This window comes from Amblyomma americanum, chromosome 11 (assembly GCF_052857255.1).
Source record: "Amblyomma americanum isolate KBUSLIRL-KWMA chromosome 11, ASM5285725v1, whole genome shotgun sequence".
Taxonomy (NCBI): domain Eukaryota; kingdom Metazoa; phylum Arthropoda; class Arachnida; order Ixodida; family Ixodidae; genus Amblyomma; species Amblyomma americanum.
The window spans coordinates 43,793,714-43,820,001 of record NC_135507.1 but is presented as its reverse complement, the minus strand read 5'-3'; the positions used below and the strand labels follow the sequence as shown (position 1 = coordinate 43,820,001).

Sequence of the window (26,288 nt, the reverse complement as noted above, 5' to 3'; positions counted from 1 at the left end):
TAACGACTGCACGAACAAGTACCGATAGAAAGCAGGGTGGGGGAGGGGGGATAGTCGTGCGAGGCGGCAGACGAGAGGAGTAGCATAATTCAGCTCTGAAAGCGGCGGCCACATCTGCACTCCTCACTTCTAATGCGTAGAGGGCGAGAGAGTGAAGAGAACTGGAGAGTGTCCTCCTTCTCACAGGGAAGCGAGGGACACGGCTGGCGGGAAAACGGGATCGTGCCCTTCGTCCCGCGCATCCCGCGTCGTCCTCCTTGTCCCCTCTCCTGGATGCGTGGAGGGAAGTCGCGGGCAGTGGGAGAGGATGGAGAGCGGAGAAAGGAGAGCGAGTATCCATCCTTCGCTCCCCCTCTCGGCAGTATGGGGAGGGAAGGAGGGGGAAAAGAGGCGGCGAAGGGGAAAAAGGGGGGGAAGCGTGCTCCCTTTTTCCTCCAGCGCCTCCCGCGTTGTGTCGTCCGCTGCCCCGTCCAGCAGACGAGTCGGGGCGCGGCAATGCTGCTGTATCGACGGAGGCGCCGCTCCGACGCCGCTCGCTATTCGCCGCTGATGCTTCTCCGGTCTTTGCTGCCGCCTTCTGCCGCCTCCTCTGCTGATAGCCTCGTGGCCTCGCCGGCGCTATGGTGAGTCGCCGGGGACGCCGTCCGCCGGCGTCTCCCCCTCGTCCCTTTGCGTTTCTTCGTCGCCTTCTGAGATAGCCTGGCGGGTCAGATTCTGCATCGTCGTGTCCCCCTTCTTGTCGCTGCGACCGTGCTTGGCTCGAAGGAAAAGCCAGCGTGCTTTGTACGGCAGCGGCCCCCTTGTGGTGGTGCCTTTCTTTACTAAGTTTTACGACGGAAAGGAATGCACTTGGCGATGTGACAACCAGGCACATGCGTTGATTGTGATCTGCCGCGTGAAGTTAGATTGAATCTAGGTAGTGAGGAAGTAAAAGCGGTGTACTTGACATTATGGTTGCTGTCTGCCGTCAGGTGGGCGAGGTTTCGACGCCGTTAAATATGCTTCTTTCCTACCTTGCGTTGCGTCGCTGGAAGATGACATTGATGGTTGTCAGTCAGAGCGCTTATTTTGCACAAGGTGTTTGCTTTTTATAATAACAACTCTACAAAGCAAGTAAATTTCAACCAAGTATTGCGCTTTTCCGGCAAAAAAAACGGGGGTTCTCTAAGTTTAAGATTAGCTCTCCTATTGTGCACCTAGAGAAAGCTATCTCAACATTGTCTGCCGTGAACAAGTCGTTTGGGGCGCCGGCGAGTACAATGGCTTTCCAACGAGTTATACACTCCGCCAATCGTGTCTGCAAAAAACATACGCGTTAGAGAAGTGCTGCTGCTATGAAGTGCCGTTGGTACAGGGACTGGGAAATCGTTGCACTATTTGGCTTAGGTCGCAAGCCCCGGTCTTGTTTAAAGTTGTTCTTTTTATTATTAATTTACTATGCCCCTAACTAGATCTGTATTAATCTTTCCCAATTTAAGGATGGGGCACGATACACGCGAAATTATGCGGTATGAAGTGTAAGCACAAAGCTTTTAAAAAGCAAGTGGACGAGATAGGACGCAGTCTGGCAAACAGAAATCCTTCCACGATATGCTCCGCCGATGTTCTCTGACGTTGTGACAACCCTTCTCTACCTACCTTCTAACAGTATTGGCATGAGAATCATAAGTACATCAACGACAGGCCTCTTCTTCTAAAAAAAGCCCTGTATACAAACATACCGGTATGCAAACAATCATCTTGCCCGAGTATATGTGTACTTTTTTCCGGAACAGTAATCTTTGCTTGAAATCTGCACCGTCGCCAGGTTCAAGTTTTTTATGTTGTCTGATTTCACCCCGGACTACAGCGACGTGCACGAAAAAATAGCACTTACAGCTCTTCGACAGAACACACGTTCGGAATCTGTAACCAACGGCGTCCATTAACGACATTATCCCCAGCTATTTCTCTCAAGGGAGTACTCTGTACATTTACTACTCATCATCAATGGTTCGCTTGCGCAGTGCGCAAATACAGTAAACAGCAACAAGCATAGAGCACGACAGAACTAATGTTTGCAATAGTATATGCGAAGAGGGGAGGTGGTAGATTCTTGTGGGTACTTAAGCAATGTTCACACCGAATAACAGCCTTTGCCGTAATATAAGGAGTGCGAAATGTGCATTCGACGAACATTTTGTTATTCTTATTTGAGTTAAGGTATTATACAAACAGATAAGCTTCCTGCATATCACATTTCCTGTGAAGTTTCAGACGTTCTCATGATTTAGACGTAGTTTAGCCAACCGAAGCGGTAATATATTCAGTAGACGGACCTCTTTAAATGACGTGGAGGCATTGATAGTTACAGGTACTTTTAAAAAGCGCATTGATATTTGTGCTATTTATATAGTTTGTTAATGTAGTGCCCTTCAATGCTTTGCTGCCGTGGGCATGTACTTAACTCCTTGAACTTCTGTATTCACACAAATTATTTTTCAGAGCCATTTGCTTCATTGGTAGTTGCGGTGCTTATGGGGATAAGTTGATTTTGTTTTATAAGAAAATCTTACGCCTCACTCGGATTCATTTGTTTCATGATTTGAGAAAAAAGCTAGGACTGCAGGCCATTCTTTTCGGATGAGTTCAATGAGCTCGTAGCTAAATATAGTTTAAGCTTTTATAAGCAAATCCACTGCCACAATTGATCTAGGAATTCTGTACCTCCGTCAGCGCAAAGATGTCCGCAGAGCAGTGCAGTGATGACAGCTACTGCATTCCAAGCTCTTTGCGTGCGCCCATATGCAAAAAATATTTGCATTTGCTACAAAATTTCCCAAATAGTCAAGGGCAATATTCAGCTCATCAGTGTAGAAATTTGGAAACTGAAAATAGTTGCCTTATGCAATCGGGCCGGACTAGTCATAATTGGTAAACGACCAGAATACTGGAGCAACCTGATTTTCAAAAATATGTAATTCGTTTACTTATTTTGCTATAGCGGCATAACTTTCTTCAAATAACAATGACATATAAAATAATGGTTTGTAAAACATGTAGAGAAGTGCGGCACGTGTGAAACTGAAAGGCCAAAAAAACATGTATACTGACCGCGAAGCACGACATTCATGATAAACCGGTAGTGGGAAGAAGATCCCTAAAACAGCGTGTTCTTATTGGTAGAACTGCGGGTCGATAGTAATCTTATCCTGATCTGCCCGGCTCATGTGGGTCTTTAGAGCTCGCTGCAACGGGAGAGAGAGAAAGCACGAGCTTACCTCCAAATTTTTGGCCCAAGAGGCGGCGGAAAAGTCGTGAGCTTCTTGGCGTAGCCGTATTGGTAATGGTTATTTATGGTTAGTTATGGTTACTATGGTATACAGGGAAGAGGAGAGGCTGCGTGCACCGCAGCTGCCTCATCGAAATGTGGGTGTCACAATTACCCCGCGGCCGAACGAGAAGAACGCAGGACAAGCGTAAGGCGGGACGATTCGATAGATCATGTCAATAGCCGATAAAGAAAAGAACGGAGACAAAATACCCAAACCATTAATCATCAGATTCATTGAAAAGCGGATGCGCAGCGAATATTAAATAAACGACAACTCACGCCTGCTCCTACAATCCAGCGTAAGGAATCTGAGGCATCATGAAGATGCTCATCATGAGGACGCTGTCAGCGTCCTGCTTACTCCCGCATCACTCAGCTGTACACGAGTAGCACTAACTGCACCTATAAATTCCCTATCAGCCGTTTTCGTAGATAGAATGCACAATGCAGGGAACTTCGGTGAAATCTTTGATGGCTGTCACAATATTTTTAATGCAACAGCATCACAAGATTTGCCGGGGAGAAAAATGTGTCGTCGGTCGTAAGATTTGCTGATTGGCTGGAGACAAGCGACGCCATCAGACCAGATAGTTCTCATTGGCTGGATACAAGTGACGCCAACAGACCAGATAGTTCTCATTGGATGGAGACAAGTCATGCCACCAGACCACATAGTTCTCATTGGATGAAGAGAAGTGACGCCACCAGACCAGATAGTTCTCATTGGATGAAGAGAAGTATTGTAATGTATTGTATTGGGTTTTATGGCGCATAAGCAACTTAGACTATCATGCGCCAAACACATGGTGACGTCTTTCCTGCGCACCACCAGCTAGGTGACCCGAATGTATTTCGTTTTGCGTGCAGACAGACATGTAGGGATCTGGAAACAATGACACGCACGAATGACACAAAACTCAATGCAAAGGCGTCAACAACCTCTAATGCCATCGCGTTCCCAAGGCATAATTTAGTTAGGCGTCCGTACTAATTTTTCAGTACAAATAATCCCTGAATTGTACTGTCTAAGAAGAGAAATACCTCGTTGCCTTTTCCAGAATAATGATGCGAGAAAGGGCAAAAGTGGCTCACATACAAAAAAACTACCGCACCTTTAACTAGTTTTAGCGCAAATGACAAGGTCAGAGAGTGCGCGAGCACAGGACTTGCGCCAGCTTCAATTTGAGTTTATTGAAGTTAGTTGGCAAACCAAACGCTTTTACAAAATAACCATATTACGTACAATTCCTTTAAAAACGTGACCGTGAAATAAGCCTGAGTTGGTAAAAGGCAACGCGCCTGTGTTAGGAAATTCTTCATCCTCGTCTGCATTGATAAAATTGAATAATTTAGGAACATGTACCAGCTAGCCTACACAAAAGTGAAACTATCACTGATTTTTTTTTATGACGTAGCATAGAACGGAAAAGTACCGCATTACACCACCATCACCATCACAGTCGGGCAGATTGCTTACGACACAAAACAGACGCCTTTGCCACTGATCTTCATTTTTTCCATATCCTGCCTGACCCTTGTTGAGTAAATGCCAATAATTCCTCCTTTTCTCTCTCTGACTGCCTTCAGTCCTGCGCTCGCTGCCTTTCCCTATCCTAGCCGTCCAGTTGGTTGCCGTAGCCGACAACGCATTATTTTTGTTCATTTTATATACAGCATTCCCTATATAGAGCATTCTTCCGCCTTTATAGTAAACTGTGACGCCATCAGTGTCGTAACTGCTGTATTGACATTTTTATGCCAACATTATACTGTCCCACATCTATCTGATCGCACCATTTCCTAAACTCTCTATTGGACGCATTTACCAAAATATTTTTCAGCAGAGTTTCAGCAGAATTGCAGTACATATAGGATTCATTTCGTGATTACATCTGCTGAAGTTCCCGAGGCAAAAGGCGTCATATGGCGCCTGACATGGCCTCGTGACCTTCACGTGCGCAGCGCGGCAGCGTACAGTGGCAGTACATTCTAGATGGCGATAAACAGAACTGTCTGACATCAGTTTTACAGAAGATCAAACGCGACAAGTTTCGAAAAAAAAATATAATGGACAGCCAAACGCGACGTGTTTTGAAAAAAAAAACATATATATAAGTAATACAGGCAAAGCAGTATATCTGCACGAAAAAACGGACAACCAACAATACAATTGCACATTTTCTTTGAAAACACCGACAGGAAGCGTAAATAAAGAGGGTTTGGTTTGCACAGGTGATAAGGGTATGGATTAGTAACAAGACTGCAAGAGAAAGCGAGACGTGGTTCCGTGTTAATTTGCGATATCAGCCAAATCGTTTTGCTTGCCTTTTTTTTTGCTTCTTTCTTACAAGTGTGCCTTTTGGACTTCGGAACTGTGAAACAACGCCCTCATGGCATAGTTTGGTGGCCACACTTGGTGTTATTGTGTGGCATTTCGCAATAGTACTTCTTTCACTCGCCTTTTAAAGGAGTAGCGTGTTTTGCTCTCAGATGCGAGCAAAATTTAAAGCCCTAATTCAACAAAAGTTTGAACTTCGACGGATGTTCGCGTCAGTTATAGCGATTAGGTGAACTACTAAAAGTCTTAAAAAAACAGATCTGGTGCGGAAAGGAAAGCTGCAAGTCATCGCCGACAGTTGAGTACAGACATGAAAGGCGGCGCTACAATCTGCTAACCTCCTGAAATCGGTGACAGGTTCTTGTCGGATTCTGGTTCTGAGCTCCCGAACTTGTCGAAATATGAATAAATCTGAAGTACGTTTCACGCGTGCTCTGCCTCCGCAATCCCTCTTTCATGGTCGCGTGATTTGAATGGGTATGGAATGGAGGGGTATACACCAATTACTTTGATTTCTTTCCCTTATAAAAAAGGTCTATAGATTGTCTATAGACTTATACGCTCTAGTGTCTTCCAATATATAATTTTCTTGTCTATTTATAGTCTATAAACTGTCGTCTGTGGACAAAAGTCTACTAAAATTGAATGGCCATAAATCTGTATATTGTCTATAAACTATAGACAATCTATAGGGTTTGTATTGACAATAAACTAGACTATAAGATTTGTCTATAAAAAATGTATAGACCTAATAAACAAAAATATATGGTCAATCTATAGCCTATCTAGAGATACTTTTGTAAGGGGCCCTGAGAAGCTTTTTTTTTTCATTTTATTAAGATATCTTTACCCCGCATCTGCGATGAAACCCGACGCCTTTGCAGTAACCTTGTGTTCAACGTATTTTGCGTCTAACCACTTCTGCGTAACAATAAAAGGCATTCAGACATTCCTGAGGTCACGCGGCTTTCGTGGCGATATAGAGCCTGCTCTGGTTATCTGGACTGGAAGGAAGGAGAACAGCTAAATCTTTTATCTGGGCGAGCTTGGGAAAACACGAAGAATTAGTAGGTGAAAAATCAGGTAGCCTTGATTTAATGCATGCGTTTTTGTCGGCTATCAGCGGTGATGCATTTCTACAGCCCTCTAACTCAGTGTTTCAAGCATATGTCGGCAACGTTTTTTTACACTGATGGCTTCTTCGTCCAGAAAATTTCTAAATACCGATCGTACGACTTGACGGTTTCGGAGCGTTTTGCCGGTCCGAGCTCAAGGCACGACAAGGGCTCCCGTAACCGACAAAAAAGATTTCACCGGATGTCGACAGCGACCCTCCAATGTTATAAAGCGGATCGCTACATGGAGCATAGACATAGAGCCTACATATATCTATAACAGTCACCGGGAAGCCTGCTAAATTGAGATTGAACACCTCGAGGTCAGAAAGATGGCTCAGTTTAAGGGAATAAAGTAACGGACATCAAAATTATTAGGTTAGCCCGCATAAATATTGTCTAAAGACATTCTATAGATTTCTTATAGACTCTATTGTCTTCCTGTAGGTATTTCTTTTGACTATTCACAGTGTACTAAAAGGGTATGGCGATAAATTTATAGATTATCTTTAGACTGTCTATAGCATTTGAATTGCCTATAGACTGTTTTCTGGCATTTGTTTATATACTTTATAAACAGAAGTCTATGGACAGTCTATAGACTGTCTAAAACATTTTTAAGGGAGGACAGGCATACTGTTGTGTGATATGCAAATAATAATTCTCTATTAGCCTCCAGTTTCTTAGGCACCCTTGACCGTCCGAAGTCCCGTATACGCGTTTAATATTTAGCTGTGTGCAAGTCAGTCACCTACCTATCGAAACTAAGCTGAGAACCAAATCGAACTTTTACAGGCAACAGGCAGCTTCTACGTCCATCAAAATTTCAGTCACACCACCGGAATTCAAACCAGTTTACGTCACTGAACTGTCGAGCCTAAAAAAAGTGGCCGCTCCTACGCTCTGAATTTCTACAGAAAGATTGGAAAGGAGCGGAGTTTGGGCGAGATGAAAGGGGAACAGCTTCTCTAAACATATGCGGGGAGTAGCAATAGAGAAATAAGAGCAAAGACATATTATTCAGCGGCCGTCTATCTGAGCTTGGAACGGCTGAGGCGTAGCTCATTTCCCCTAAAAAACCGCAGGCCTAACAAAGACACGCGCTCGTCGCATGCACACATACACACACAAAAAAAAATGGACTGCGATGCCATATACTGCTGCAATGCGTGTCAAGCAGCCGTCGTGGAGGAGGAATTTGTTCAATCTCATCTCTTTCCTTCATCCGTTCTTTCTTTTTATGTCTGTATGTGTTTTTTATTGCACCTCCCACGTCATTCCGAACCAAAACAGTTCTTTCGGTGCTGGAATAAGAGGTGGCACAGCCGCCCGCACCAATAGGTAAAAAGGGAGAACTCTCGCTTTATGCAAATCGGAATCGATGGTGCTCGGAGTGAGGCTGGCAGGCCTGGCCGCCCACAAATCTCTCCGTATACACGTACCATATATACGTCCCTGCACCACTACGATCTCTCGTGGGGGATTCGGTTCGCATGTGGGAACGACGTCTTTCGGGCACCTCGCCGTCGAATTCCGCCGCCGGTCCTCTACAAATGTGGTGCCAGCCAGGCGTTTTGGATTTGCAAGAACTGCGAGCAAAGCAATCGGAACATTTCGCTTTTGCCGCGAGATGGGGTGAGCGTCGTCTCTTGAGCCACACGCAGAACCCTCGACATCTGCTTGTCGATAAAATGTGCCTGCACCTTCTGCGCACTCCACACGCTTCGGTCTTCTCTTGCCAATGGCCCGCATTTTACTGGGTCACTGACTCAATAAACTCACTCGCTAGCTCGCTCACTGATAAGGAGACGGATAGGAAAAGAAGTAGTCATCATCAACATCAGTCTCACTATGCCCGCTGCAGGGTAAAGGCCTCTCCCATGTCTCGGTCCTTTGTTTCATTAACCCTGTCATTTGCCAACTGCGGCCACCGTATTCCCGCGACCTTCTTGATCTCATCCCCCACCTAACTTTCTGCCGCCCCCTGCTACGCTTGTCTTCTCTTGGAATCCACTCTGTTGCCCTTAAGGAGAAACGGAGTGGAGAAGGAGGGTTTAGGTTACCCTTATTACATGTCCTGCCCAAACCCATTTCTTCCTCTTGATTTCGACTAGGATGTCATTAACCCGTGTTCTGTCACCCACTCTGCCCGCTCTCTTACACCTATCATTTTTCTTTCCATAGCTCGCTATGCTGTCCTTAACTTGAGCATAACCTTTTTCGTTAGCCTCCAGGTTTCTGCTTCATAGGTGAATACCAGTAAGATACAGTTGTATACTTTTTCTCTTTCTTTTCTTCTCTATTTAGACAGGCACAGCCGAATGGCGGGTCTAAAAATTAACATGTGTAAAACCAAATCAATCTCCAAAAGACTCGCAAGGGAACAGCAGTTATAAGTCTACTTGGGGCAGGTAGTGGCTGCAGATCCGGATCATGAGAGGGAAATAGCTAGAAGAAAGATAATGGGGTGGACAGCACATGGGGCAGGTTCTCTCAGATCATGGATCGCAGTTTTCCAGTATCCCACCAGGGAAGAAGCAGTAGTTGAATGATAATAAGATAACATCGATAACAATGAAGCCTGGACTGAGGAGGAGGTTCTGTTACCCTTCTCTGCGGCACCATGTTGGTACTGCCAAGAATGCTTTCAAAACGCACCCAGTCGGCAGCCTATATAGCGTCAGCAAGTGCCTAAAAAGCTTAACGAGCACATTTTTGCTCCTGTGGACACACTGGGTGGTAAAAAAGTTTGCACTTTTTAGGCACGTTTTCGTGTCTGCAATTCACCCCCTTGCATCCCCCAAAATGGCGGCGTAAGTTATGGCAGCCACACCCTTGCAGTGAGGTGTCATAGCTACGATTGCACCTTTTGTTCACTGATATGAAGTCTCGAAAGTTTTAAATGTTTTATAGGTAGGTGCACTAGGAGCGAATGTTTGAAAGACCCCAATCCTTGTAGTCGTGCGTGCAATCTTAAAGGGAACCTGAACGCTTCTTACAAAAGGTGCCGAAGACCTGTGTCAATGTGCTTAGCCGAGTGTTTAAATAATTCGATTTTGTTTTAAACAGGAAAAGATAATTCATTACATATCCTGCGGGTTGATCCTACGGTAAGATGGATATTACATACATGACGCGGCCACAAAAAGGTGATTAATAAAAATGAGAAATGAAATTTGTTATTTTGATTAAGGGAACATAATTAAACTGGCCATTCGAAAGGCGTCAAAATCGAAGAGAAGCTGCGATTTTAAATTTCAAAATCACCATAACGGTTCGACGTATCGAACGTGAAGGAAACACTTTCGAAAGCTTTTCAAGTTGGCTTTAGCATGTTCCACATTGATAAGATGGTGTATCTTAAATCAAATACAGGCGTAATCTACGCCTTCAGTCACGTCGAAGACGTTGACGTAATACCCTTGACGATACTACGAACAGCGCCCCCATTTTAGCAATCTGCATTGTGACGAAGCCAGTTTCGCAGGCTATCGAAAACGTATTTTTAATTTTCGATACTTCGAGCCACAGTGCCCATTAAGAAATTTTATGAACCGGACTCACTTCTGATCTACAAAGCCTTTCTATCTCAATACCAAGATGATTTCTTAAACTGCAAGCAAAAATCTTGTTTACTTTATTCTATTTAATTACTGGTATCTTTATTTGCACTCTATCGCACAAATAATGTCACTTATGTCGTACAGCCACCCTGCGCACAACGCCCCGAGCTACCTTTCACGGCTTTTCGAGGAAAATTCTGCGTTGTATAAATACAAACATATCGTTCGATTACGGCACCCCGATTATTATAAGCAGATATACCTTCGACAGCATCTTTGCACCCGTTCTTAGAGGAGTCACATTTCTGAGGCCCGCAAGATGCTCACGGCATGTTTCTTTCTTTTTTTTTTATACATTCAAAAAAGGAAGCAGAGCTCGCTATCAAGACGGTCAACCATCAGAAAGCCCACTCGTACAGCAACACGGTGCTAGTCTGCCCCACATAAGCCAGAGGTACACAACGAAGCTGTGGAGTCATTGGAATTAGTCATGATATGCCACTGACGCGACAGAGTTAAATACCGAAGCAAAGCATGATCGGGCGCCCTATAATTATAGCTAAAATGGCTTATGTCAGAGTAAGGAATAAAAGTAAGAAACCTTGAAGGAACTCAATCTTCAAAAAAGCAATGAAGGGGAAATGTGGGTGGAGTTTAGGGTGTCTGACAAAGAAATCACAATCCGATGTGAACTGACACAGTGTATTCAATTACAGAGAAAGCTCACGGAATGCATTGCAATTCGTTGAAATGTGCTGAAAGCTCCGAATTTCGTGAACATGAAATGCTCTGTTCTCTTCCTGGGAAGGCTTTCAGGATATAATACCCAGATTTCAAAGTAATTGCACGATATTTAATGAAAATCACTTAAATTCAACGAGCACCAAACTTTGTAATCTCCAAATAATAAAATGCAATTCTGAAATCCCGGTTTTTTTAATGATGAATTGACTGCACTCAGGACAATGAGCACTATGTTGTCACCCCAGATGATAAGAGCTGACAGATCTGCACGCGTGCAAACTGCTCTGAACGCATTTAGAGAGAGGAAGCGTGCATAAATATCTCTATTGTAAGCGTCAGTGAACACAGCTGTTCAAGTTCGTTCAGCTCACTGTGCGCTCACGCAAAACTGTCAGCTCACATCATTTTGTGCGACGGCATAATGCTCACAGTCTTGAGCGAAATTAGTTCACCATTGAGAAGATCTGCTATATCAAATCTGCGCTGTAGTTGCGTGCACTGAATTCCACCGATTATCGTTAAACTTCGTACGCCTGCTTTAACTGCGGATTTTTCTTTTACGGCTCTTGAAATGCTATCGACATTACGTTCCTCCACTAATGTATGTAACTTACATGTCATCTGCCAGGTGTGAACTTGAATTCGTATCACTCGTTTTGTAAGAAATTTATCTCACTTATGCCCTCCAATCCGTTCAAACTGATGCCGCTAGGCTAATTCATTCATCCTAATTCTAAGACGTCAGAACTTTTTCCTAAGAGACAGCCTCCGGCTGTTTTCGTCTTCAGCTGAGTCGACGCATTGCGAGCCAATCTTTATTTTATAAAGCTTGCAACACCCCTATGCGCCACTGCTCCTTATATTAACTCCCCCGAAACCATATCTCACTTCAGCAGCGATAAGCTTCAATCTGTCCGTCACCGTCGACGCTCACGCAACACGTGCCACGTTCTCCCATTTTTCCCTTATAGAGCTGCAGCCTGAACCAGCCTCTCAAGCGGCAGAGATTTCAAAACAGCTTCATCCAATTGTTGTGAACGCCTTATGAGTTATATATCACTCTGAACTCGCTTAAATTTATTACTCTTATCGGTGTTTATGTAATATCGATTTTTAAGCCAGTTTAGACAATAGAATGAAAAACAATTAGCAGATGGTTTAGCATGGCTGAGCGCGAAATATCGTGCGGGAGCAGTAGTTACGGTGTGCACTTAAGGTCCTTATGGGCTAACGCATTTCACTTTATGGCCTTTGCCATAAAGGCCTTAACTCAAGGCTTTTATCATGAAGGCCTTTATCACAAAAAGCTTTTAACCTAACGGCTTTTATCCTTAAAGTATTTACCCTTCGAAGCCCTCCACCCAGGCCTGCAAGGTGTACGCACCTGGCAGGTTGCCCGCATCCTGGTGGGCTAGTGAGCCGCCTCCCACAAAGCAGGCTCCAGGGACGTACGTACCATCAGGGCCAACAGTAACAGAATCCCCTTCCAAGTTCCGTCCCGTGCCACTCTCCGTGGGGGCGCCACCTGACAAAGCACTTCTGGCGTCAAAGCGTGCCTACTGCGCCGGTCTCGACACTAGAAGTGTTTTGTCAGGTGGCGCCCCCACGAAAAGTGGCACGGGCCGGAACTTGGCCAATGGGTCTCTTAGTTTTGCCCCCAATGGTGCGTACATATGCTCGAAATCTAAATGTGTACCTAGTAATGCTGCTTCCCTCAAAATCAAATGAAATACAGTTGGTGAGCTTGCCTCGGCCCGCAGATGTGTGACGCTAAATTTGTTGCACAGAAGACATGTTAAGATAAGCAGAATGTATATATTTTAAGAACTACAAAAATTCTGCTGGGACCACATAGGGATCGAATATAAGAAGTGGATTCACGACGAAGAGAACACGGAGACATTATGTTTCGAAAAAAAAAGAACGGGAAGTAGGCGGATTAAATTATGCACAAAATTTAAGACATACCGACGATTTTTCTCTTTCATCTCTGTTGGCTACAGTCACAGTTAGCTTATTGGCTTTTGGCCTATGGTTTATGGGGGTTTAACATGTCAAAGCGACTCAGGCTACGAGGGGCGCCGTAGTGAAGGGTACCGGAAATTTCGACCACTTGGGTTTCTTTAACGAGCTCTGACATCGCACAGTACACGGGCCTCTAGCATTTCACCTCCATCGAAATTCGACCCCCGCGGCCGGGATCGAACCCGCGTCCTTCGGGTCAGCAGCCGAGTGCTATAACCACTGACCACGCTCTTTGCCTTTTTTTCATGCTGTGACCACACAAATTTATACTCCACAACTTTTGGAAACATTATAAAGCTCGCGAGCTGCGGAATAACTTGAATGCACTTCTGCGAGTTTTATTTCTCAATACAAGAAGGAAGATTCCATTGTATGATCTCAGGTTGGCGTCTATTGGAAAATTTTTAGAATGTATCCAAAGTATAATTATAATTCATTATCCTGTTTTAGTTCCATTGCTCCTCCTCTGCGGTTAACATTTATCGTTTGTTCTCTTGCTGTAATTACTGCCTCTTCCGATTCGTCACCGTACGCTAGCTTTCAAAGTGCGCCGAGAAAGTGGGACGTTCTTCAGAAAACGTGCAGGTCAACGATGCGTACCGTTGGTCGCAAGTGAGACGTTCAATGAATAAATACATTTCAGATCAACCGAGTATCGCATCGTGTGCCAGACCCCAGGGAAAGACTGACGAACCCGCGCCTTCGTGCCCTACAGCCTATGCACACCCGCAAGTACTCCATCTGCACAAAGAGCTTCAAAACATTAGCTATCTCGAGCGCGACACACTGGGCGGGAGATAAGTGGGAAAAAAAACAAGGGGTCCTCGACAGCTGCCTTAAGCTTAATCTCACAGCGAACGCCCACTCGAAAAGGTCCACCAGAGGCGTGGCCGCGCACTCTGTCGCAGTTTGTCATTAAGGCCGCGGTGTTATCTCGCCCCGGCGCGCTCTGCGGGCTCTTTGGTATTGACTACAGGCATGACCTACCTCAAGATATAGAACGTCGCTCCATTTTTTCACGAGTAACATAGGTCAGAATGCTAGGAGGTCACAGCCATGAGTGCTTTTCCCCCTCTTGGTCCGCTTAAATAAGGCATTTCTCTCTCACAAACTCAAGCTCAATCCTCCTGACAGTCCATTTGAAGATAAACGCTTCACTGCGATAGGTAAAGCAGTCGTAGCGTAGGCCAGAGAAAGACCTTGAACGACCTTCAGCCCAGCCACGTTAGCCATGTATGACCATATGTGGTACAGTTATCGTGTCGAGCCCTTGACCACTGCCCTTGACCCACGAACTTTAGTTAACCTATGGCCCTGAGTTGACCTCTTGCCTTTGACCTTTGGCAATGAGTGAACTTAATGACATCCGATGGGGATGTCCTAAGACCATGTGATACCACGTCGTAGCCACGGGGTCGTGTGGGTATTATAGAGTGGCTGTCGCGAGCGTGTAGCGGAGCCGACATGGATGAGCCTCAGACGCTAAGCAAGCGTGGTTGCCTTTCGCTGAATTCCAGGATCAGCCAAGTTAAGCCACTGCCAATTTTTTCTTTCGGTTAATAAATGCCATTTCATCAGCGGCAGTCCTGGCCTCTATCAAAGCACACGTAGGCACCTTACTAGTGCCTGAAAACTCTGCCGTCCCTTTCAATTTGACGAAAAAATTCGCATGTCACTTTCATGCAGACCTGTCCGTGCCGTCTCACTTTGTGGGCTATCGGGCCGGGATCAAACAGCACCGTTTATGAACGTGATGGAATATTCTTATTTTAAATGCGTAAGCATTAGAACCCTATTCAGCGGAAAAAAGTGTTCGGGGAGTGGAGCCTTTGGGAAGAAGAGGGGAAGTGGTGAGAAGGAAAGGTGGATGAGGAAATAGAAGGTGACATAAGAATTGAGGGAGGGAAAGGGCAGGGAGAAAGTGGAGAAAGAGAGACAGTCGGTGGGAGCGACTAGTGACGAGAAGAAAACCTCGGTTGCCAAGCAGATTCGAGGCGTGGGGATAGTGGAAAGGGGGTTCGCGTGTCACGTGTAAATCCATGGACTCTGGATCACGCCACCGTCGGGGAGGCATACTAATGAGAACTTTAGAAGTGTTAATTTTTGGACTAGTTCGTACTGTAGATTTAGAGTCATGTTTTAATGCTAACGCATACTCTGCTCATCAATTGCATTGATCGTCTATAACATTTTTGTATATGTTGCTACACTGAGCGAGTTTCTCGTTCGGAGAAATAATAATAATTGGTTCTTGGGGGAAAGGAAATGGCGCAGTATCTGTCTCATATATCGTTGGACACCTGCTTTACCCTTCCGTAAGGGAAGGGTAAAGCAGGGAAAGAAGAAAGGAAGAGAGAGGTGCCGTAGTGGAGGGCTCGGGAATAATTTCGACCACCTGGGGATCTTTAACGTGCACTGACATCGCACAGCACACGGGCGCCTTAGCTTTTTTCCTCCACAAAAACGCAGCCGCCGCGGTCGGGTTCGAACCCGGGAACTACGGATCAGTAGTCGAGCGCCCTAACCACTGAGCCACCGCGGCTGGGCATTCGGAGAAAGTAGATTCGGTGATCAGTACACGCCAGTATTGTGATACACACCCGAGAAGGGTGTAGCAGTGCTCCCACTTTAATTCGGCGGGTAGTGCGTCCGCGCAGTCATTTTCTTTTTAAATTCCTAAGTTCCCGGGTTCGAACCCGACCACGGCAGCGGCGTTTTTATGGAGGCAAAACGCTAAGGCGCCCGTGTGCTGTGCGATGTCATGGCACGTTAAAGATCCCAGGTGGACGAAATTATTTCGGAGCCCTCCGCTACGGCACCTCATCTTCCTTTCTTCTTTCACTCCCTCCTTTATCTCTTTCGTTACGGTGCGATTCAGGTGTGCGCCGATATGTGAGACAGATACTGCACCATTTCTGCCCCCCCCCCCCCCCCCAAGAAAAAAAATTTAAATCGGCCCTTATGTTCTCCTCTTTTCTCCCATTCCTTGGTAAAGGTCCTGTCTCACGTCAATGAGACAGTCTTATGTGAACGCATCTACTTTTAAGTTCCTATGATATATTGACCCATACGCCTTGAAAGATAGGGCGATGGAAATTAAGAGCTGGCGACAGCACATTATATGTACCAAGCTCTCGGCAATATTCGCGATTTAGAATGATCACTGACTGGCCAGCTGTGGGGCTAACACTAACTGTAATATCGTGATTGCCTGACGCGGGCTTTTCACAAATTATTTCGCGGTGACATCTTTGACAATTTGCCGTGAAATCTGTAGATACATGTGCTGGCTTCATGATCGGAGCCAGCTTTCAGTGAGGAGCAGTAAAGAGTGCATTAGATCGAGCCAATCTGTCTCCGATTCCGGCACATTTTTTTCTTTGTTGCGTTATTATGACTTGAAGTAAAATGCCGAGATCCCTTATTAAAATAGACTATAGACAGTCTATAGAATTCTTATACACTGTATTGCCTCCCTATAGACATTTCTTTTTGTCTGTTCATAGTCTACAGACAAAAGTCTACTAAAAGTCTTTGGCCGTGAATCTATAGATTGTCTATAGAGTGTCTAGAGGATCTGTATTGCCTACAGGCTCTTCTCTAGAGTTTGTCTATGGAGAGCCTATAAACTTTATAGACAGAAGTCTATACACAGTCTATAGACTGTCTAAAATTTTTTGTGAGGGATGTGAAAGCATACCATTGCAACCAGCCCGTGTAGACACTTTGTAGCCTCAGTTGGCTCACCTTCAAAGCACAAGAGGTAGAGGCCCTCATTTGGTTCTTTCTAATGGAAGTGTTTCCTTAGTTGCCGAAGCAAGGCTCCCGAGATATAGAAGACGCTTATGTAAGGAGCTCTTTCTACAGCTTTTAGTGGGATCTTTTCATTATTCCTTTAGAGTGCGCGACGCAATTCATCTCGAAGCATTCTGCATTTGACGCCTCAGCCGAGCTATACGTCTTCGCCAAAGCAGAAAAGAGAAACGCCAATGTCTCCTGCATCATAAATCAATATCTTCCCCGATGTCGCCGACAATCGGGACACCAGAGACAGATGGCCAACAGTGGGGCACGTATCACGTTGCTGGCCGAGCTTGAGATGATATCTTCAGCGCAGCAAGAGAGAAAGGAGCATTACGAGACCATTAACGGCACCTCTCCGACCATCCGTTAGACACCCGAGCCGGCGTCCTCTGTACGATGAGAGCCCTGCCTCGTTGTCGGGAGGCGGGAGTTCGGTATACCTGTAATCCTTCATTTATTTACGTAGCGCAAGATAAGGTGCAATTTATCGCATATTTGCATCACTTTTGTGTTTATCCGCATAGTGGTGGGCAGCGAACTTCTGTGGGGTAGCGGTTCATTTAAAAAAAAGGAAATTAATAATAATAATTGTTTTTTTGGGGAAAGGAAATGGCGCAGTATCTGTCTCATATATCTTTGGACACCTGAACCGCGCCGTAAGGGAAGGGATAAAAAAGGGAGTGAAAGAAGAAAGAATAGGTGCCGTAGTGGAGGGCTCCGGAATAATTTCGACCACCTGGGGATCTTTAACGTGCACTGACATCGCACAGCACACGGGCGCCTCAGCGTTTCTCTTCCATAAAAACGCAGCCGCCGCGGTCAGGTTCGAACCCGGGAACTCCGGATCATTAGCCGAGCGCTCTAAACGCGAAGCCACCGCGGCGGGTGAAAAAAAAAATTGGTGGTGGTGGAAGCGGTTTTTTCATTATAATAATAATAATAAAGGAAGGAAAATAATTTTGCTAGCCCCGGCATCTGCCATCGATACTAAAGCACCTGAAAATTGGTTTTTGGTGAAAGGAAATGGAGCAGTATCTTTCTCACATCTCGGCGGACGACTGAACCGCGCCGTAAGTAAAGGGATGAAGAAGGGACTGACAGAAGAAAGGAAGAAGGAGGTGCCGTAGTGGGAGGACTCCGGAATTATTTTGACCACCTGGGGATTTTTAACGTGCACTCGCATCGCACAGCACACGGGCGCCTTTTGCGTTTCGCCTTCATCAAAACGCGGTCGCCGTGGTTTGGTTGGAACCCAGGTAGTCCGGATCAGTAGCCTAATTTCTGTTACTGTACCATTAACTCCAGATTGTTCTCTATTGTACGCTACTCTTTTTCTTTTGTTCAACGTTGCAGCTGTCATTGTGGTTTTCATAGTTCCCGGAGCTTTTTTTGGAACAGAAAGTCTCAACATTAACTGCCGCATATTAGACTGTTTATGCGGAGAAGAACGGCAGATTGGGCGAGTTGGTTTTGCATAGTTACTGAAAACAGCGCTACGGACTACGGACACAGCGCAGTGTGTGTCATTCTCTTGTCTGTCCTGTGTCCGTTGCGCTTATTTTGAGCAAAGGTGTTTACATGGGCCTCAGAAACAGAGCCAAATTCTTTAAATAGCACACAACTTTGTCTACGCCGGCCTGTCAGCGCAGATAAGTGTGAGGTCATGACCCTAAACTAAGCTGTCCGTGCCGTTAATGGCACTGATCAGTTAATTTTAATAAGCAGCGGTTCCAAGTAATGCGAAAAGAGCGCCCTGGACGACGGGAAACCTCATCTTGCAGAGAGAACGGTCAGCTCTTACTGTACGAGACAACCGTGAAAGATCAAGGAAACAGATTGGTTGTCGGGTATAAAATGTATTTTGCTCTTTACGTAATGTAAACGAAACTCTCAATTCGAACCCACCTTTGCGGTGTTGCCGCCGCAACTAAAAGAGCATTACATAAAAAATGCAGTTATGAATCAGTTCCTGCCCTTATAGAAATGGCCTATACACAGTCTATAGAATTCTTATTGACTGTAGTGTTTTGCTATAGATATTTATTTTTGTCTGTTCATCGTCTATAGAATGTCCATAGACACAAGTCTACTAAACTTTTATGGCCATAAACCTATAGATTGGCTATAGACTCTCTATAGAATCTGTATTTCCTATAGACTGTTCTCTAGGGTTTGTCTGTAGATAGTCGATAGACTTTATAGACAGAAGTCTATGGACAGTCTGTAGACTGTCTAAAGAAATTTTTGTAAGGTTGGCGCAGGCGAATTCCACGTCTTGCTCCATTAAGTATACTGATGCCTCAGATACCATGTCAAAGAAGAAAACATGCCCTCAGCAGTATGATGCTCATACTCCTCCAACATTTCATCACTTCAAGCCCCGATATCCAAAGCTCCTATTACTCAGCACGTACTATATAGGGAAACGCTTCCGACACCGCTCCATCCTTCACATATAAGAGGTGACTGAGCATAGATGTATAATGAGCCTCTAACCTACCGCGGTTGCGAAGAAAGCTTATCTCATCTCCGTTAAGTATCCACCAACACCAGCCATGACTGAAGGGCCCCGTTGATAGTCAGCGCGGGTCTTGTCTTCTTCTTTCTTTGTCGCTCGTCTCAGCGATGTTATTCCCAGCAGAATGGCACCGCCTCCGATATGGAGGGGAGGATCGAGGGGGTGGAGGGGAGAGAAGGAGGTGGAGGAGGGTGAAGGGGGGTGGGGAGAGGTGTCTGTGCATAGGCCAGCTTCGATATATGTCTCGGCGCAGAAAAGAAAGGGTAGCCGCCGGCGGCTCCAATTTGGACAGACACGTGCGTTCCCGTGATGGATCGAGACCGATCAAGGCACCGAGCCAAAATCAAACAAGAAAATAAATAACATAAAAAAGAAAACAAAAGCGAAAAATGGAAGAGGCATCAGCTAGGAACCCGGCGCTGGGGATCGGATTCCGCAACGGCCTCCCCGGCTAGCGTGCACAGCGTGAGGAAGTTTCCGGCTTGGCAAAAACTCGACGACAGCGGCTCCTTCTTCTGCTGCAGCAGCCCCGAAGAGCGAACTGACGTACGGAATTCCAGCTAAGAATGGTTGGGCTTTAGTTTGTTGATACGGTTAAGGAAGGCCTCCCCACCCCAAAGCGTGGGTCTGTCGGGGGTGGGTTGCCGAACGTTTTCGCAAGCCCTCCTTCATCGTGGCCTGTGCACGCACACAGACAAAAAAACAAGAAAAATCCAGGAAGAGAGGGAAACCCAATTGCTTGCTGTACACTGCGCCACGTTCTCTCACATTTGGTTTGTGGTTACGCAAGGAGACCATAAGTTTCGTACATTTCGTCACTGAGAAATATACATATATGCTCAGGATCCGAGTTGCTGCCTACTTTGAAAATACACTCTTTCTTTAGTCGTTTTGTGCTGCAAGCGATTCACGCTGCGATGACTTCAAATTCAGGCTGCTTTCAATTTGTGTCCTGCTTAAAGAACATAAAAATGGCCATAATTCACGTCGGTCAGTTGTATTGAAGGCACTCGACGAAGAAAATGAAACGAAGCTACAAGTTCTGCTTTCATTTTTCACGAAGAGTGAATACGTGGTGAATTATACATAGCAAAAGCCTGCTTCGCTGTTGTATTTAAATCTGCACAGCCGCTGCTATTGCTTGATGTAGTTAAATGTCTTCTTTGTCGGAAGTCTTGTGGATATTTCCGAAGTTTTCTACAGGTTTTGTTTTCGCCGCGCCAAGCAACAAAATCGAACGCACTGTGAAATCAGTCCGGCGTCTTTTTTCTTTTTTTGCCGGGTTTGAACCCGGCGGCGGCGACCGCATTTCGATAGAGGCGAAATGCTAAGGCGCCCGTGCGCTGTGCGATGTCACTGAACGTTAAAGATCCCCAGGTGGCCGACAATATTCCAGAGCCCTCCACTACGGCACCTCTTCCTTCATTTGTTCTTTCAGTCCCTCCTTCATACCTTCGCTTACGGCGCGGTTCAGGTGTCCGCCGAGATGTGAGACAGATACGGCGCCATTTCCTTTCCCAAAAGCCAATTTTTTAATTTTTTTTTTTTGCAGCGAAGAGTATTCACTTCTATATGGCCACTTTGCTGGTGCAGATAGTAAGATCGTTATCGGAAGGCCTCGTTCCAAAAGGTTTACGTTTCTTAGTGATCGAATGCAGATGGCTACCAAGGTTATAATAGCGAGTTATAGGAGCTTTGTTAAAGATTCCTAGTGAAACATCTTTTACGGAAATTCACAGATGTTCGCGTATTTTCCGCATGGTTCATGTGGAAATGACAGGGAACGTTCAGAGGCTATAGGGGAATACTCGATCAGCGCATACAGACGGAGGGAAATTCACGTCTCCTCCTCATGACGTCATATTAATCATATTTAAATCATAATACTATAACGGTACTAAATTCCTAAACAGAAGGTCTTTGAGGCTTAAAGATTTCTGCATATTCTGCTAAATACTGACTTCGCTACCCCATAATTCTATTAATATGGCTCATGCCAGAAGTTCCCGTTAAGATGCCTGTATTCATTCTAGTCTGCCCGCCGTCATCAGTACGTAAAAGCGTAGACGCGAATGTGAGCGAATAGTTTGTTTCGAATTCGTTTGTGTCACAATTCCCTAAGCTCACTCTGCACCGTGGCCGACGGAAAGTGTGCCTTCGCGAAGTTCTGTCACGCACTAGGCGCGAATGTGAGGAGTCTAAGTTCGACATTCTTTTCGCATCAGCGAGTAGTATTTAAAGTTGTTTCTCGCGCCTGCTTCGACTGCAAATCATCAGAGCAACAGTAAACCAATCAATCCGGAACGGGCACGTTAGTACTGCCAGGAACGCTCAAATTTATCTCTCTCAGTCCAGATGGTCAGCTGCATTCTGTCTGCTGCACCCCAAAGCGAAACTGGAAAACGAAGACCTCCCCTTATTGAATTGCGTTCACGACTCAAACGAGCGCTGACGCACTGAGCGCCGTAAACTGCCCCACTAGACCCATCCATCGGCCTCATTGCGAATGCGATGACGTACGATTGGCGCCTTCAACGGTTTGCGCTGAAGTTCAAAGCGACTGCCACACATAAGGCCGGTGGCTGTGGCGCATTTCTTTTCTTTTAGTTTTCCCTGGCCCTAATCAGTCCTATTTGCCAATCGCGAAAACAACGCCCTTTAATATTAAACAGTTCAGTCGTGAGCTCAGTGCCCATGTCACGTCTCTGCGGCGCTTGCAGTGGTAGAAGCCGGTTATTGGAAGCCCACAGTGGTTAGTTGTTATGACAGTTGTATTTTGCCGTGAAGCATTGGTTCTGCTATGAAGTACTAAAACATAAAGGCTCAGCAACAAGTACTTCAGAAATGGTTTACGTATATAATGGTTTAACGTCCCAAAGCGACTCAGGTTATGAAGGACGCTGTAGTGAAGGGCTCCGGAAATTTCGACCACCTGGGGTTCTTTAACATGCACTGACATCGCACAGTGCACTGGCTTTTAGAATTTCGCCTCCATCGAAATGCGACCGCCGCGGCCGGGGTCGAACCCGCGTCTTGAAATTCACAAAAAGACGATTCGAGTCGTCCTCTTCCGTCTCTTGGTACAGTGTCTGCGGTGATTTTAATTTTGGAGCGCGGCAAAAACTCTCACAACGGCAAGTTGTTCTATATAAAGGGTCGAAGACGTCAAGAGGCCAACGTATTAAAAACTTAAACTTTAGCAGAGGCGTAATCAGTTACTACAGCACGCTTTGCGGTCCAAGCTCATCTGACGCGCTTGGTAGCGATATTTAACAGCACTTTGACGCTTTTCAATTAAATGCCGCTTCAGCGCTAGTGCAATAAGGCTACGACCGTTTCTGTTTCCCACATTCAGCCGGAAGGAAAAGCTGGAAAGCTGAAAAATGACCTGCATTATTCTGTTCGTGACAGGCCAGTAAAAAACACTAGGAAAAGTTTCTGTCTTAACAACAAATTTACTGTTGTGTTTCGGACCAAGAACGTGTAGTAGGAAGAGATATTTTTGTAATGACAAGACTACAAAAGAGTGTTGCAGAACTACAGACTAAAGAAAATAACTGCAGAAAAAAGTACAATAGTACAGAAAAACGTTAGAAAACAACTGAAATATCTGTCGTTACCATACCACAAAAAATTTTCTCGTATTTCTGACTACGGTTGTTTCGTTTTTTTTTCACTAGGAGTACATTCAGTCCACGCATCTAATTCTTCCTTTCTAATAGGCTGTCTGTGATAGAGAAAACTAATAATTTATTTGATTCTGGAGCTCACTCAAATCTCTTGTTTGAATAAGAGGTGGTTAGATACTACACGCGAAGCTCAGACATTGAAAAAGAGCTTCTCAGAACATAAATGACCGGTGAAGGGTTTGAGTAAGGAGTGTTTGGAACCTGAGCAGAAATCGTAGGTTTTGTGTGAGGGGCGTTCAGAACACACACCCATTACACTGTTTCTTTGTTTGGTGCCGCAAATCATACAGTGCGGACGGCTACCTAGGCGTACCGCTCTTGTGCAAGTGCAGCCGATGCTTCGCCGGAATAGCCCGCTTATATAGGCGTGCCCAAAGTGGAAGAACGATTTGAAGAGACGCGCGCGGCGGCTGTTCGCTTTCCCAGGGCCGAGTGCGGAGTTTCTCTGACGCACGACACGCGTTTTAGACACGGGTACGGTCCGCTCCACGCGGAAATCATCGCCGTACGATATGAGAGGAGCGCCGACTAGAGTTATCTGCAGTGCGTTCCACCGTAGTGGAGGGCTCTGGTCGAAATTATTCCGGAGCCCTCCGCTACGGTACCTCTTTCTTCCTTTCTTCTTTCACTCCATCCTTTATCCCTTCCCTTACGGCGCGGTTAAGGTGTCCGCCGATATATGAGACAGATACGGCGTCATTTCCTTTCCCCCAAAACCAATTATATATATAGAAGTCGACAGCGTCGCACTGACGTCTCGCCTACGCGCTTCCTATAGTGCTCTCTCTCCTTCCGGTTCCCCTCACTAATAATAATAATAATAATTGGTTTTTGGGGAAAGGAAATGGCGCAGTATCTGTCTCATATATCGTTGGACACCTGAACCGCGCCGTAAGGGAAGGGATAAGGGAGGGAGTGAAAGAAGAAAGGTAGAATGAGGTGCCGTAGTGGAGGGCTCCGGAATAATTTCGACCACCTGGGGATCTTTAACGTGCACTGACATCACACAGCACACGGGCGCCTTAGCGTTTTTCCTCCATAAAAATGCAGCAGCCGCGGTCGGTTTCGAACCCGGGAACCCGGGTCGGGTTCGAGCCCCTCACTGGCCGACATGCCTTTGTGCACGCGTCTCCATTTCCCCACTCTCCTCGTCGTCACAATTAAGTCGGCGTGCGAGCTGCTGACGCTACACGTATACCGGTTTACCGGACCCCTCCTGCCCACGCGCAGTGGCACCGCCTGACGCCAACAATGCCACTGCGCATGCGCAAGAAGGGTCCGGTGAACCTTTATACGTGTACGCTAGTACGTCTCCGGTATGCTAAAAACGTCTTTTATCAGTAGCCGTGCGTGCAAGAATGTTTCCCTTCTCGCAGGAACTCGTTCGCTCGTAGTCGTAACGTGGCTGGCGGGGAGGGAGCTTTCTGCCACGCCCACTGATAAAGCGCCGGTGCCATCTATGGGATGCGGCACGAAGCTATGCCCGGATAAAGTAGTAGTATTATTTCGTTGACTCTAGCACTATTCGCGCGCTCTTATCACCGGTGTAGGCTGTCCTGTGTATTCTTAGCATGGTCGGTAGTTTCTCCACACGCGCTTTGTGCACTCTGATATGAGGCTCACTGATAAAACCACTTGGCGGAGGCTACCTCGTGCTGCTTTCTTGAAAAAAAAGGTGCCTTCTCGACAGCGGGAGGTAATAATGACAGTATGTGCGGGACACCTTATACGTCATTTAATGTAATTAGGCTATGTGCGGGATACAGTTTAGGGTCCGCCGTTAAGTGTATTCTTAACACCGCGGGAAGCCTTTGAGGAGGTGGTTATAAACTGAAGAAGGAGTCATCAGGAATGGAAGCAGTTCTGAAAATATGTACTTAGCTATCTACACCAGGGCATCATTTTATCTACCTCTAGGAACGGTCATGAAGGAAGCATTACCAGCTGTTACAGGTGTCCACCAACTTTGAGGCAGCTACCGTGTCTGCCATTTCTGCGCGCCGTTTGATTTATCTTTCCGGCCTTTGACGACACGCGCTGAAGGTCACGCAGTCGCGGATAAATTTTTAGCCTTAGCTAGCCGCGCCAGTTCCGTGTTCTTGGATAACACCCCGAAAATTACCGCAGCGGTGGCCTTCTGGTTCGAGCATCCGTCTCACAAGCGGCAATTGCAGGGTTCAATCCAACACACGCCGGAGTTACAATGCGTACAAGTTTTCCCCTGGCCTGGTTCTCTGCACCTTTGGATTGAAATACTTGGAAAATTGGGAGTTGACACCTTGAATAGTCAAAAAACACTCTATGTCATGACACTCTTTGGCCACAGACACCCTCGCGCCATAAAAATTTATCATCATTATCATCAACAGCAATAAAACGAAATGAAAAAAACCTGGGCAGAGCGATCCTATCATATCCCAAGTTGTTGTTTGTTTAGTGCGTTATTTGCGAGATCTGGAAGTTTAAAACTCGGACTTTTTGGCATCTGCGGTAGTTCCAAGGTTCGTATGACATTTTCGACGCAAATTAATTAAGCGAATATGAACCTGAAAGCGCTGCTACTTTCCGTATGGGACCATCAAAGTATATACTGCTTTCCTTGCATTTCGGCAACAAATACCATTTCGTCAGTCTTTCAGCCGACGCTTAACGGGACACCGTAGCGCTTATTTTAAATGCCTAAAGATGCAGTCTGGAGTCACTAAATTAAAACAGCCAGCAACACTTCGTTCACGAACTGGAAAGTTAATAGAGTTAAATGGAAACTTAATTAGAAAGTTAACGTCACAAAAATATGGGAAGGGGAAGCATACGGAAAGCGGGCGTACTGCAGGATTTGCTTGTCGAGTTAACGTCTTCCTGCTACCTTGTACAAAAAGAAAAAAAGAAACTCAATCACTCTGGGACATTACCAGCTGTTCCATTTTACCTTTGCACGTTAAACTCTTAACTGGAGCCCGAAGTGACGGAAAACTCATTAAAAGCGCGGAGCGGTAAGCCGTTTTAGGCTTAAAATTAAAAGGACCGGCCGTGCCAACGCGAAGACAGGAGAGAAGTAGGCAACGAACTGCGCACTGGAGCGTGCCTTGCGTTTAGTGGACACTGTGCCTCGTTTAAGAATTTTATTTTTGCAGACCCAACGAGGCGTACAAGAGCGCAAATCAGTTTTTGACTTCCAG

At 45.8% G+C, this 26,288-nt stretch overlaps 1 protein-coding gene across 2 annotated transcripts in view; it reads left to right on the top strand.

Moving 5' to 3' along the window:
- Nucleotides 1-451: 451 nt before the first annotated feature.
- Ptp36E (protein tyrosine phosphatase 36E) overlaps nt 452-26,288 on the top strand; it is a 138,851-nt gene continuing 113,014 nt past the window's right edge. The window contains exon 1 of one of the 2 annotated variants that reach the window (XM_077644544.1): nt 452-623. The gene's annotated coding sequence lies outside the window, so the exon portion shown is untranslated. The remainder of the gene's footprint in view (nt 624-26,288) is intronic. The other variant, XM_077644541.1, reaches the window with a different exon arrangement.